The sequence below is a fragment of the Microcebus murinus genome, chromosome 14 (genome assembly GCF_040939455.1).
Source record: "Microcebus murinus isolate Inina chromosome 14, M.murinus_Inina_mat1.0, whole genome shotgun sequence".
In the NCBI taxonomy this organism is placed as follows: domain Eukaryota; kingdom Metazoa; phylum Chordata; class Mammalia; order Primates; family Cheirogaleidae; genus Microcebus; species Microcebus murinus.
The window spans coordinates 51,735,434-51,748,364 of NC_134117.1; the positions used below are offsets into that span (position 1 = coordinate 51,735,434).

Here is a 12,931-nt window from a genome sequence, read left to right on the forward strand (position 1 = left end):
CATAAGGTTTTGCTTTTTTCCCCTTTTCCTTACCCAGTGATGAAGGAGATTATCCTTATATTTTAGAGGCTGTGATCAATACTCAATAGTCTGTGATACTGGGGAATGATAATATCAAAGACAAAAGCATAGCCACAAAACATTTGAAGTAATTTTTAAAATATAAAATATTTACAATCCATGTTTGAAATTAAAAAAAAATAAAAAAATAAAAAAAAAATATAAAATATTATGATTTTTCTCCCTTGTTAAAGTAATATATAAATGTAGTAGACAATTTGGGAAGTAAAATATGTATAGTCTTATCATATGGAAATAATTCACTGTTAATATTCAGTATGTTCTGACTTCATTTCCTCTTCAAAATAAAAAAAAAAGATATTCAGTATGTTTCCTCCTAATCTGTCTACATTAATTAATGATTATGTATATGTAGTATATTAAGCATACCTTTTCCCTATTGTTGGATATTTAAGTAGTTTCTGTTTTTCAGATGGCTTTTAGTATATCATATTTTTGGTAATATGGACATTATATGTATACATTTTTCTCTAGACTTCTGTAGGATAAGATTGTTTCCTTAGAATAGATTCCTGGAAGTGAGTTGCTACACCAAAAGGCATGAATATTTGAAGGGTCTTAAACACATTAATCTGGAATATTTATTTGTATCAAGTAACTTCTCACCTGTAGTATCTTGTTTTACCCAGAGCAGCACTGAGTATGATCACTTTTTAATCCTTGCTAGTTTGATAGGCAAAAATGATCTTACTATTTTATTTTGCATTTTTTTGGGTTACTTAATAGGTCAGACTTAGGTTTTTTAGCTATTTGAGGTTACTTTTTTACTGCATTGTCTATTCTGGTCCTTTGCCAAATTACCAATTGAGGTCTTAGTGTTGTATCTGAAAGTGAATTTTTTTGGTTTTCAAGTTTACTTTCCTGGTACTTTCCTCCTTTAAAAAGATGGAGAGGAAGAGAGAGACCTAAAGTAGAGCAGACAAAATTATCAAAAGGATGGAACAAGGCTGGGTGCTGCTGTGGCTCATGCCTGTAATCCTAGCACTATGGAAGGCCGAGGCGGGAAGGATCGCTTGAACTCAAGAGTTTGAGACCAGCCTGAGCAAAAGCAAGACCTGGTCTCTACAGAAAAATAGAAAAATTAGCCAGGCATGGTGGTGCATGCCTATAGTTCCAGCTACTGGGAAGACTGAGGCAGGAGGATCACTTGAGCCCAGGAGTTTGAGGTTGCAGTGAGTTATGATGTCGCCACTGCACTCTAGCTGGAGTGACAGAGTGAGACTCTGTCTCAAAAAAAAAAATAAAAAAAGGATGGAACATGCATGTCAAATGAAAGAAGAGTAAAAGAAGAAGTGTTTGGCCTATGGAAAAGAAAACTTTTTAATGGTTTGGGTAGGAATACTAGTCTAATCTTTCTAGGGAGAGATTGAACCAGCTAGTAAATATCTTAGATATTTCATTTGTAGATAGAATAAGTATCTCTTTTACTAAGTTGTAAGCTCTTTAAGATCAGGGGATCAGAGTGTTCTGTAGTATCCTTAAAATATAGTGTTAATTGTATAATAGGTTTTCACTAGATATTTATTTCATTTATTTACTGATTTTATAGTTTATTGTTTTACTCTTTTTAGGCTAGTGGAGAATATTCTCTGTTTAGTTCAAAATAATCTTAATAGCATCTGGGCCAGTTGAATCTTCAAGGCTAATGTTTATGGAATAAAGGAAGAGGGGAATGTTTAAGATAAAAATAAGCTACTTCAGTATGTTTTTTAAAAAATAGCTGATGTTGAAATTATAATTTGTAATTGCTAGAAATCATATGTAGACCTAATTAATAAGTACAGATTATTTTTTAAAGATGATAAATTCTCTTACAGGTAATTTTTTTCTGTTCAAAAGTTACTGTATTTTGAATCCGTTTATTGGCCTGAGATATTTTTCATTTTTAACCTTTTTATTATAAAATAAAACCCGTGTACAAAACCCCACAAACCAAAAATAAATTATTATAAGATACATTTCTTTGTAATCACCAAGTAAAGAAATAGTATTTTGACAGCTACCCCATATGTCCTGTCCCAGTCACAGCACCCTCCCCTCAAAAGTAACCACTATGCTGACTTTTATAGCAGTAAACTTTCTTATGTTTTCTTTTTTTTTGGTGATTTTTTTTGAAGACAGGTTCTTGCTCTTTTGCCTGGGCTGGAGTGCAGTGGTGTCTGCAACCTCAAACTCCTGGACTCAAGGGATCCTCCCACCTCAACTTCCTGAGTAGCTGGGACTATAGGTGCGTGCCACCGCACCTGGCTAATTTTTCTATTTTTTTGTAGAAATATGAGGTCTTGCTATGTTGCTTAGGCTGGTCTTAAATTCTTGGCCTCAAGCAGTCTTCCTACCTTGGCCTCCCAAAGTGCTAGGATTACAGGTGTGAACCACTGTACCTGGCTATATTTTTTTCTTTTTAAGCTTTTTTGAGATATATACAGACACCATAAAATTCACCCATTTTAAGTATATTTAAAATTTAGAGTCAGTTTACAGAGTTGTGCAACCATCGCTATTATCTAATTCCAGAATGTTTCCATTACTCAAAATAATCCCAAAAAACAAAACAAAAAAATCTTATACCATTATAGTCACTCTCCATTCCTTCCTCCTAGCCCCTGGCAACCACTAATCTACTTCATGTTTCTATAAGAATTTACCTATTCTGGACATTTTATATAAATGGAATGATACAATGTGTGGTCTTTCCTATCTGGTTTCTTTCACTTAATATAATGTTTTTGAGGTTCTTCCATGTTGTAGCATTTGTTGTCAGTATTTCATTTTTTAAATTGCTGAATAGTATTCCATTTTGTTTACTCACCAATTGATAGTATACCACATTTTGTTTACTCACCAGTTGATGGGCATTTGAGATGTTTCCACCTTTGGGCTGTTTTAACATTTGTTTACCAGTTTTTGTGTGGACTTATATTTTCATTTCTCCTGGGTATATATACCTAGAAGTAGGATTGCTGGGTCTTAGTTAAACTTACGTTTAACTTTTTAAGCAATTGCCAAGGACCATAGGAGTTTTTGGTGGTTTCCTTGCTAACTGGTATGACAATATATTCTAGGGTCTTAATACATTTCTTATTTCAGACCTGAAGTTGGCCAGATCTTTTAACCATAATTTGCATGTTAGGAATGTTCATTGCTACTGGATTGGTCATTGTTTCTAGGCTTTTCAGTGGATAGATTTTATCCTGAGATAAAATACCTCAGGAGTTCATTTTGTGATTTCCTATGTAGTTTCAGAACTATAGGGTTTTTTACTTAACCTCTTTTATATTACATATGTATCTCCTCTCTTCTGCACCAAGAATCCTGGCTTTCAGAGGCATAGGGGAAGATACAATTAGCATATCCCATAATTTACTCATTTGCTTTATTCCACATATATATACATACAATAGTCTCAGAATAACAATACTAGTATTACCAATACCAATATAATTATAAAATTAGTTAAAAACTATTTTGCATCTGCTGTCTCTATTTTACCCCCCTTTCGTAAGTACACCATAAGTACATTGCCAGAGCCCTTTTAGTCCTCATTTAGTTTTCTTTCATAAATAACTGTTCATATAATGCTCACCACCAGTCCTTATGTCTTCGTCTCTTTAGTTGTTTTGTTATCTGAACTCATTCTCTAGTTAATAGAATAGATGAGATTTCTCAGGAAATGCTCATGAGGACAATAGTCCCTAAGTTTTTGCATGTTGATAATGGCTTTTTTGTATCCTTTATATTTGAAGGTTAGTTTTACTGAATATAATAAGCTTGGATTACATTTTCCTAAGTATTTTAAATCTATTACTCCATTGTCTTCTGGCATAGAGTATTCTTGACAAAGCCCAATTTAATTTTCCTTATAACATGGCATACTCTTTTGCCTTGATACCCAAAGGATTTCTTTTTCTTTTGCTTTAAGGTCCAGTGATTTTACTAGAATATGTCTTGATGTTATTCTTCTGGGGTGATAGTCTCAGATCCCTGGTATGTATTTTCCTTAAATAGCTTAATTTTTTCTTTTAAGGAAAGTTTTCTTGAGTTAATAGCTATTAGAATTTGTTCCATTCCTTTGCTTTGGTTTTCTTCTTCATTTATTATCATTATTTTTTATCTTATTTGACTATCTTCAGTATTAGTCCCTTTTTCTTGAGTCCTTTTTATCTCTTTAAATTTCAAAATTTCTTTTCACCTTCTATTTTTAAGATGTTGTGTTTTTTTGTTCTTGTATTCCTTCTAGTTCACCCTTCCTTTGTAAAAAAATTTTGTAAAATTTATTCCTTTCTTTCTTTTTAAGACAAAGTTTCACTCTGTTGGCGGGGCCAGATTGCAGTGGCCTCATCATAGCTCACTGCAATCTCAAAGTCCTGGGCTCAAGCCATCCTCCTACCTCAGCCTCCGAGAAGCTGGAACTACAGGCTTACGCCACAACATCCAGCTTATTTTTTCTATTTTTTGTAGAGGCGGGGTCTGGCTGTGTTGCTCAGGCTGGTCTAAAACTCCTGACCTCAAGTAGTCTTCCCTTCTCGGCTTTCCAAAGTGCTAGGATTATAGGTGTGATCCACCACAGCCACGCTTAAAATGATTTTTTGTTTTTGCTTCTAATTCTTTTCTGATTTTTCTCATCCTAAATTTTTTTTTATGTATTATATCATTTTCTTATATCTTGTAGCCTGTTTTGAAATAAGTTATAGTTTCGATCTGTCTTGTCTATAGAGTTGTTAATATGTTCCTTCACTCTTTTCTTAAAATAACATTGTATGGGATTTGACTTTGATATTTTTATGTGAAATTAGCTTTCCTAAACTTTTGAGGGTTTGATTTAGAATAGTTTTTCTAACCAGCTGTCCTAGATGGTAGATCTGGCTGGTTAGTTTTGAGAGTTCACTTATTAATGGATTGTGCAAAACCCCTTCCAGTTTTAGCTCTAATTCTGTTTGACCCACTGTGCTTTCTAGTGAATATATGATAGCAATTTTGGGGTTCTTAGGTCCATGAGCCACTCCATTGCTTACTTTTGAGTCTTCCTGGTATCATGCAGCCACTGGTATCATGGAGGTTTTGCAGTCATAATGGTTCGTTCCTACTCACTGTATTTTGTTGTCTAGACAACAAAAAAATCTAAGGACCGTATTTACACCCCCCCACACACACACACAAAATCACACAAACAAACAAGGTATCCCCACAATCCCAAAATACAATGAGTAGGAACAAACCAGTTTAGTGATATGTATCAAAAACTTAAAAAATGAATATCATTTATAGTAGACAGAATAGGCTGGATTATACTGTGTTAACAGACAACCCCAAAACTTAGTGACTTAAAAACAACAGCGGCTTCTTTCTTGCCCAGGCAACATGTCCCTTGAGTCAGGTGAGGGCCCTGCTCTTTGCCATGTCTACTTGTGGAGCAGCCACCCCTGGAACATTACAGTCATCATGGTAGAGGGAGAGAAATTTCTACAGGGTCTCTTACAAGCAATGAAATCCCCCATCCTAGAAGTAACAAAGATTACTTTTGATAAAATTCATTATCTTTAGAGTCAGTCTCATACATCACCCAACTACAAGGGGGAAAGGGAGCACAATCATACTATGCACTCAGAATGTATAGAGCTGGAAATATTTGAGCAGTGCTAATAATGATTAGTATTAATTTGACCCCAGAATTCTTCTGATAATAATTTATTTGTACTGTTTATAATATTAAAAAATTGAAAGCCACTTAAATATTCAAACATAAAAAACTCTAAATTATGATAAATAACCATTAAATGCTTATAGTCATTAATGTGATGATATAGATCTGTATTTATTGACATGAAAAGAGGTTTGGTATAATATTTATCGAATACTTGCCATGACTTGGATATTCCTCTAAATTCTTCACAATCACTCATTTTTATTCTTTTCAACAACTCTTTGAGTTGTGGGTACTGTTAATATTTTTGTTTTATAGATAAGGAAATGGTAGCTCAGAGGTTGAGTAACTTGTTCAAGATTGTACAGTTAATGTCGTGTAAAATGCGTTACAGAACAACATACTATGTCTTCATTTTTTGTAAAAAATGCATAGAAGATTTCATTGTGATTTAGTTTTACATATCCTAAAATTAGTACTTTGAATTAGTGTAATAGGAAACTAATAGTAAAAACAAGTTGGAGTAAATAAGATGAACATCTTTGTAGAAATGTGGGACTACTTATCTTTTACATGGTCTCTATGTTTCTTTCATGTTATATGTAGGTAAAGAGAGCAAATACATTAATACAGGTTGAATATTTCTTTTTTTTTTGAGACAGAGTCTCGCTCTGTTGCCCATGCTGCAGTGCCATGGCGTCAGCCTAGCTCACAGCAACCTCAAACTCCTGGGCTCAAGCAATCCTACTGCCTCAGCCTCCTGAGTTGCTGGGACTACAGGCATGTGCCACTATGCCCAGCTAATTTTTTCTATATATTTTTAGCTGTCCAATTAATTTCTTTCTATTTTTAGTACAGATGGGGTCTCCCTCTTGCTCAGGCTGGTCGCAAACCTGACCTTGAGTGATCTTCTGTCTTGGCCTCCCCGAGTGCTAGGATTATAGGCGTGAGCCACCAAGCCCGGCCCAGGTTGAGTATTTCTAATCCAAAAATATAAAATGCTTCAAAATCCAAAACTTTTTGAGCACCAACATGATGCTCAAAAGTCATGCTCAAAGGAAATATGTCCATTGGAGCATTTTGGATTTCAGATTTTCAGATTAGTGATACTGATCCAGTAAGTATAATGCAAATATTCCAAAATCCAAAACACTTCTGATCACAAGCATTTCAGGTAAGAAACACTCAACTTATATATTAATTTTTAAGATTTTTAGCATCATGACCCATATATACTCTTTTTCTAAAAGTACTCAGACATCATTTTTATAATTTCTCTATACATACATTCATTTGCTACTAAAAATTAAAATAGCACATTGCAATTTCCTCTTATTGCAATTCAGATTTTTTTTTTTTTGAGACAGAGTCTCGCTTTCTTGCCTAGGCTAGAGTGAGTGCCATGGCATTAGCCTAGCTCACAGCAACCTCAAACTCCTGGGCTCAAGCAATCCTTCTGCCTCAGCCTCCCGAGTTGCTGGGACTACAGGCACGAGCCACCATGCCCGGCTAATTTTATATATATATATATATTAGTTGGCCAATTAATTTCTTTCTATTTTTATAATAGAGACGGGGTCTCGCTCAGGCTGGTTTTGAACTCTTGACCTTGAGCAGTCCGCCCGCCTCGGCCTCCCAGAGTGCTAGGATTACAAGCGTGAGCCACTGCGCCCGGCCTGCAATTCAGATTTTTGAAAATGAGAAAATCTAATTAATTATTATGCTCTAGCAAACTACCCAATGTTCTCTACATTCTTTCCCCACAAGTTACTTTGGTTCAAATTTTCTTTCCTTTTTCTTTTCCCTTTTCCTTTCTGAGACAGAGTCTTACTCTGTCGCCCTGGGTGGAATGCAGTGGCATCATTACGATGATGCAACAACCTCAGACTCCTGGGCTCAAACCATCCTTTTGCCTCAACCTCCTGAGTAGCTGGGACTACAGGCACGTGCCACGACCGCCAGTTAATTTTTCTATTTTTTTTAGTAGAGAGGTCTTGCTCTTGCTCAGGCTGGTCGCAAACTCCTGAATTCAAGCAGTCCTGCCTCGGCCACTCAGAGTGCTAGGATTACAGGTGTGAGCCACTGCACCCAGCCAAATTTTCTTTTGTTAATGGAAACAGGGTCTTGCTCTGTCACTTAGGCTGGAGTGCAGTGGTGCGATAATACCTCACTGTAACCTAAAACTCCTGGTCTCAAGGAGTCATCTCACCTCAGCCTCCCAAGTAGCTAGGACTATAGTTGCGTGCCACTACACCTGGCTAATTTTTGTTGTTGTTGTTTATTTTTTGTAGAGACCGTTCTCACTATGTTGCCCAGGCTCAGTTCAAACTCCTGGCCTCAAGTGATCCCCTTGCTTCAGCCTCCCAAAGTGCTAGGTTTATAGGCTTGAGCCCCTGTACCCAGCCTGCTTCAGATTCTTTATATTGGGTTTCATCTCAGTGACTTTGGGCTTCTAAAAACCCATGGGAGTACTTGAGACCCATTGGTGCTTCTTTGGGTTAAATCAAAAAGTGGAACTAAAGTATATTGAAGCCATTCAAATATGTTCAAACTACACAGATCCCTTATAAATTACTGGTATCAAGATAGGAAGGAAAAGATACAAGAAGAAGACATCACAACTCATCATAGCTTTTTAGACTACTGGTAGACAGTCTATCCTAGCGTAAAGTAGCTTTCTCAACCTGCTGCAAAAAATTACCAGCAAGAAAGAAAAGTACAAGAATAAGGTTTGTTGCTTAATTGGTTCTGTGTCATTCCCTATTCTAACATTCTCAGAAGCATCCATCCCATCTATGATAAATGCAGCAACTGCAGCCACATTTGAATGGTTCATTTCTTGATTCATTCTGAACTCCTTTAAGCCCCGTGTCTATTAGTTCTCTTTCAAGCTGAGAAAAATCTGTTGAGTAAGAGGTATCTTAGTTTTATTATCCTTTCCACACAGATGACAGTGTCCTTATTCCTCTCCTCCTGTAGGTCAGGCCATCTCTGATCTCTTGGAAGATTCTTTTCTCTTCTGTCCTGCTGTTTGGTAAACCTTCTGGTTGAGGGGAAGGGAATTTGGTACCAGGGTAGAGAGTCAATTTCTTTATTAATGTTTTGGTTTAGATGGGATGAGAGGCCTCTGAATTGTCCTGGGAATTTTCTTCAGTGAGCATTTATGAAGACTCCAAGATCAAGGGTGGGTTAAGCTTTTGTGATGGTTCCATCGGTGATCTAGGTGATCTAGTCACAGCTGTAAGCTCCTCCTGGATCTTTGGGTCCCAGTGGAAAGTGCTGCTAGACTCTCAAATTGCTACAAGGTAGCCTGGAAAGAACTCTTTAGCCCAGAAAAAGCCTGAAAACCCAAACTCCAACAAACAGGGTAAAGGGCTCACCCCATTTGTACTCTTAAAGCTTATTAAGGATTACAACAGCTTTTGTTTATGTGGGTTATATAATTGATATTTACTGTGTTGGAAATTAAAACCGGAAAATTTTTTAAGTGCATAGAAATTCTATGTGGATTATACAAATAAACTTAAGTTAAAAAAAACAAAAGAGAAAATCTACATGGATATATATTAATAAGTTAGTGATTATCTCTGAATAAGGGTGGCTGTCTACCCTTTTTTTATGCTTAAAAAATGCCCTTTTATTTTTAGTTGCTATCTGTGAACAAGGATTAATTGTTTTGAAGGTAATCTTGTGCTCAATAAAATGAGGATAACTAAGGAATATGAAAAAAAGTGGTATTTGTAAGAATAACCTTAAAAAGACTAACTTGAGCTCTCCCCCCACCCTTTTTCTCTCTCTTCCTTTCTCTCTGCCATATGAGAAAAATAAAAAGGATAACAAAAAGACTTGATAATCAGCTTGAAGCTTTTAAAGCTAAGAAAAACATTTTAAACATTATATTTAGAATGAGAAGATAAATAAAGAAAGAATATGCTCATTTAGCACATCATTTAATATAATAAATGTAAAAGAAAGCTTTTTTCCTCATCCCCAAAAATATTTAAATTGGGAAAGGTAGAACATTAAAAGAGAATGAGAGCCTCATTATGATTAAGGAGATTAAAAATAAGTTAATTAGTTTTCAAACATTCTGGTGACTAGACAAGATGAATGTTATGTTACAGTACTGAAAGAATTTTGTAGAACTGATCATAGAATCTCTGTGAGAATCACCTTTCGTAATTGTGGAAAATGGGAATGGTTCTAGAATATACAAAAAGCCTCTATTTTCAAAAGATTTTGTTTCAGGTGAACTTAATATTGATTCCTCGCATGCCTCTAAAAGAGGTTATTAAATGGATGATTTTTGAGCACTTGAAAAGAAAGCTTAAAAGAAAGAGAAGAGGCCGGGCGCGGTGGCTCATGCCTGTAATCCTAGCTCTCTGGGAGGCCGAGGCGGGCGGATTGCTCGAGGTCAGGAGTTCAAAACCAGCCTGAGCAAGAGCAAGACCCTGTCTCTACTATAAATAGAAAGAAATTAATTGGCCAACTAATATATATAGAAAAAATTAGCCGGGCATGGTGGCGCATGCCTGTAGTCCCAGCTACTGGAGAGGCTGAGGCAGAAGAATTGCTTGAGCCCAGGAGTTTGAGGTTGCTGTGAGCGAGGCTGACGCCATGGCACTCACTCTAGCCTGGGCAACAAAGCTGAGACTCTGTCTCAAAAAAAAAAACATAAATAAAAAAAAATAAAAAAAAAAGAAAGAGAAGAAAAAGCATTGGTTATCTATGACCCAGCATGTGTCACTAAGAACATACCTTGCCACTCCAGTCTAGGGTTTCTGAAATGTCTTAGTAGATTAAAAAGGTGACTGGGCTAAAGTTGGAAGAACTAGCCTTGACTTTACCACTGTCTTGGTAGGTACCCTGGACAGTCATTTAGCTTCCTGGATCTCACCTGTAAATCAAGGAAGTTGACCTGGATCATTAGTTTCCAAATGTACCTTTGCATTGGTAGGATTCTCTGCATGAAAATCCGTCATATATTAGATATCATCTTGAGTCTTGGAGGTCTGACATCCTGTCCAAAGCCAGAGTAAATTCCTTTTACAATATTCGTGATGTGTGAGCGTATTTATGCATACTTTTCAGGGTGTGGGGATTCTACTGTCCTGGTAAAACTATCCATTCTGCTTTTTCGAGGTATACATAATAAATCTAATCCCTTTTCTGTGTAGGAGTTCTCTTTAAACATTTTCCAGACCACTGTCTTATTTATCCTAAGTCTTCTCTAAGTTAAACATGCCATTTCCTTTCATTATTGCTCAAGAAACATGGATTTTGAGTCTTTTTTTTTTTTTTTTTGAGACAGAGTCTCACTCTATTGCCCAAGCTAGAGTGCCGTGGCGTCAGCCTAGCTCACAGCAACCTCAAACTCCTGGGCTTAAGTGATCCTACTGCCTCAGCCTCCCGAGTAGCTGGGACTACAGGCATGCGCCACCACGCCCAGCTAATTTTTTCTATATATTTTTAGTTGGCCAATTAATTTGTTTCCATTTTTAGTAGAGACAGGGTCTCTCTCTTGGCTTGGCTGGTTTTGAACTCCTGACCTCAAGTGATCCACCCGCCTAGGCCTCCCAGAGTGCTAGGATTGCAGGCGTGAGCCGCCGTGCCCGGCCTGGATTTTGAGTCTTAATCACTCTTATTATTTTCTTTTAGATAGTGAATTGAGGGTTTGGGGATTCCCATGTGTCTAGGTATCATGGGAAGAGCCTGTGGCCATATTAATTCAGAGAAAATGGAGCTGATGACTATTACTGTAAGCCAGGTTGGATGCAGAGGCTTATGCCTATATTCCCAACACTTAGGGAGGCTGAAGTGGGAGGATTGCTTGAGGCCATGAGTTCAAGACCAGCCTGGGCAACATAGCAAAACAAAAACAAAAATCCTCTAAGCCAGTTCTAGGTTCCTGGAAGCATTCTACTGCTCTGCTGTTAAAATGATTGGATTACTATTACATTAGCACTAAAAAAATGAAATACTTAGGTATAAATTGAGTAAAATATGTATAATATTTGGGAAAATTGTAAAACTCTGATGAAAGTAATCAAAGAAGGTCTAAATAAGTGGAGTGATAGTTCATGTTTGTGGATAGGAGAACACAATATTGTTAAGATGTCTGTACTTCCCAACCTGCTCTGTAGATTCAACTCAATCCCAATAAAAATTTCAACAAGTTATTTTGTGGGTGTCGACAAACTGATTCTGATATTTATATGAAAAGGCAAAAGATTCAGAATAGCCAACACAATATTGAAGAAGAACAAAATTGGAGAACTTGACACTACTGAACATTAAGACTTACTATAAAGTTATAACTCACGACAGTCTGATATTGGTAGAAGAAGAGACAAATAGATCAATGGAACAGAATAGAGAGGGCAGAAATCGACCTACACAAATATAATCAACTGTTCTTTGACAAAAGAGCAAAGATAATTTAGTGGAAAATAGTCTTTCCAGCAGACAGTGCTGAAACAACAGGACATCTACATGCAAAAATATGAATCTAGACACAGATCTTACGTTTTACAAAAATTCTTTTAAAATGGATCATATACCTAATTAAATGTAAAGTGCAAAACTGTGAAACTTCTAGAAGATAACAGAAGAAAATCTAGGTAACCCTGGGTTTGGCAATGAATTTTTAGAAATAAACCAAAGGCACAAGCCATGGAAGAAAAAATAGATAAGTTGGACTTCGTGAAAATTTAAAACTTATGCTCTGAGAAATATAACATTAAGAGAATGAAAAGACAAGCTACAGACTGGGAGAAAATCTTTATAAAATACATCTGATAAAGGACTTGTGTCCAAAATACATACAAAGAGTTCTTAAAATGCAATAATAGGAAACAACTCAGTTAAAAAGTGGGCAAAAATATCTGAACAGACACTTCACCAAAGATATAGAGATGGCAAATAAACATATGAAAAGATGCTCAACATTATATTATTAGGGAATTGAAAATTCAAACAAAAGTGAGATAACACCTATTAGAATGGTAAAAATCCAAAACACCGACAACACCAAATGCTGGTGAGCTTGTGGAGCAACATTAAGTCTCATTCACTGGGGGTGAGAATGCAAAATAGTATAGCCATTTTAAAAGACAGTTTGACAGTTTCTTGCAAAACTCTTACTGTACATTCTAGTAATTGTGCTTCTTGGTATTCACCATATTGAGTTAAAAACTTATGTCCATACAA

General features: G+C 36.2%; 1 protein-coding gene across 1 annotated transcript in view; it reads left to right on the forward strand.

The window, feature by feature from the left end:
* VPS26A (VPS26 retromer complex component A) overlaps positions 1-12,931 on the forward strand; it is a 46,338-nt gene that overhangs the window by 8,200 nt on the left and 25,207 nt on the right.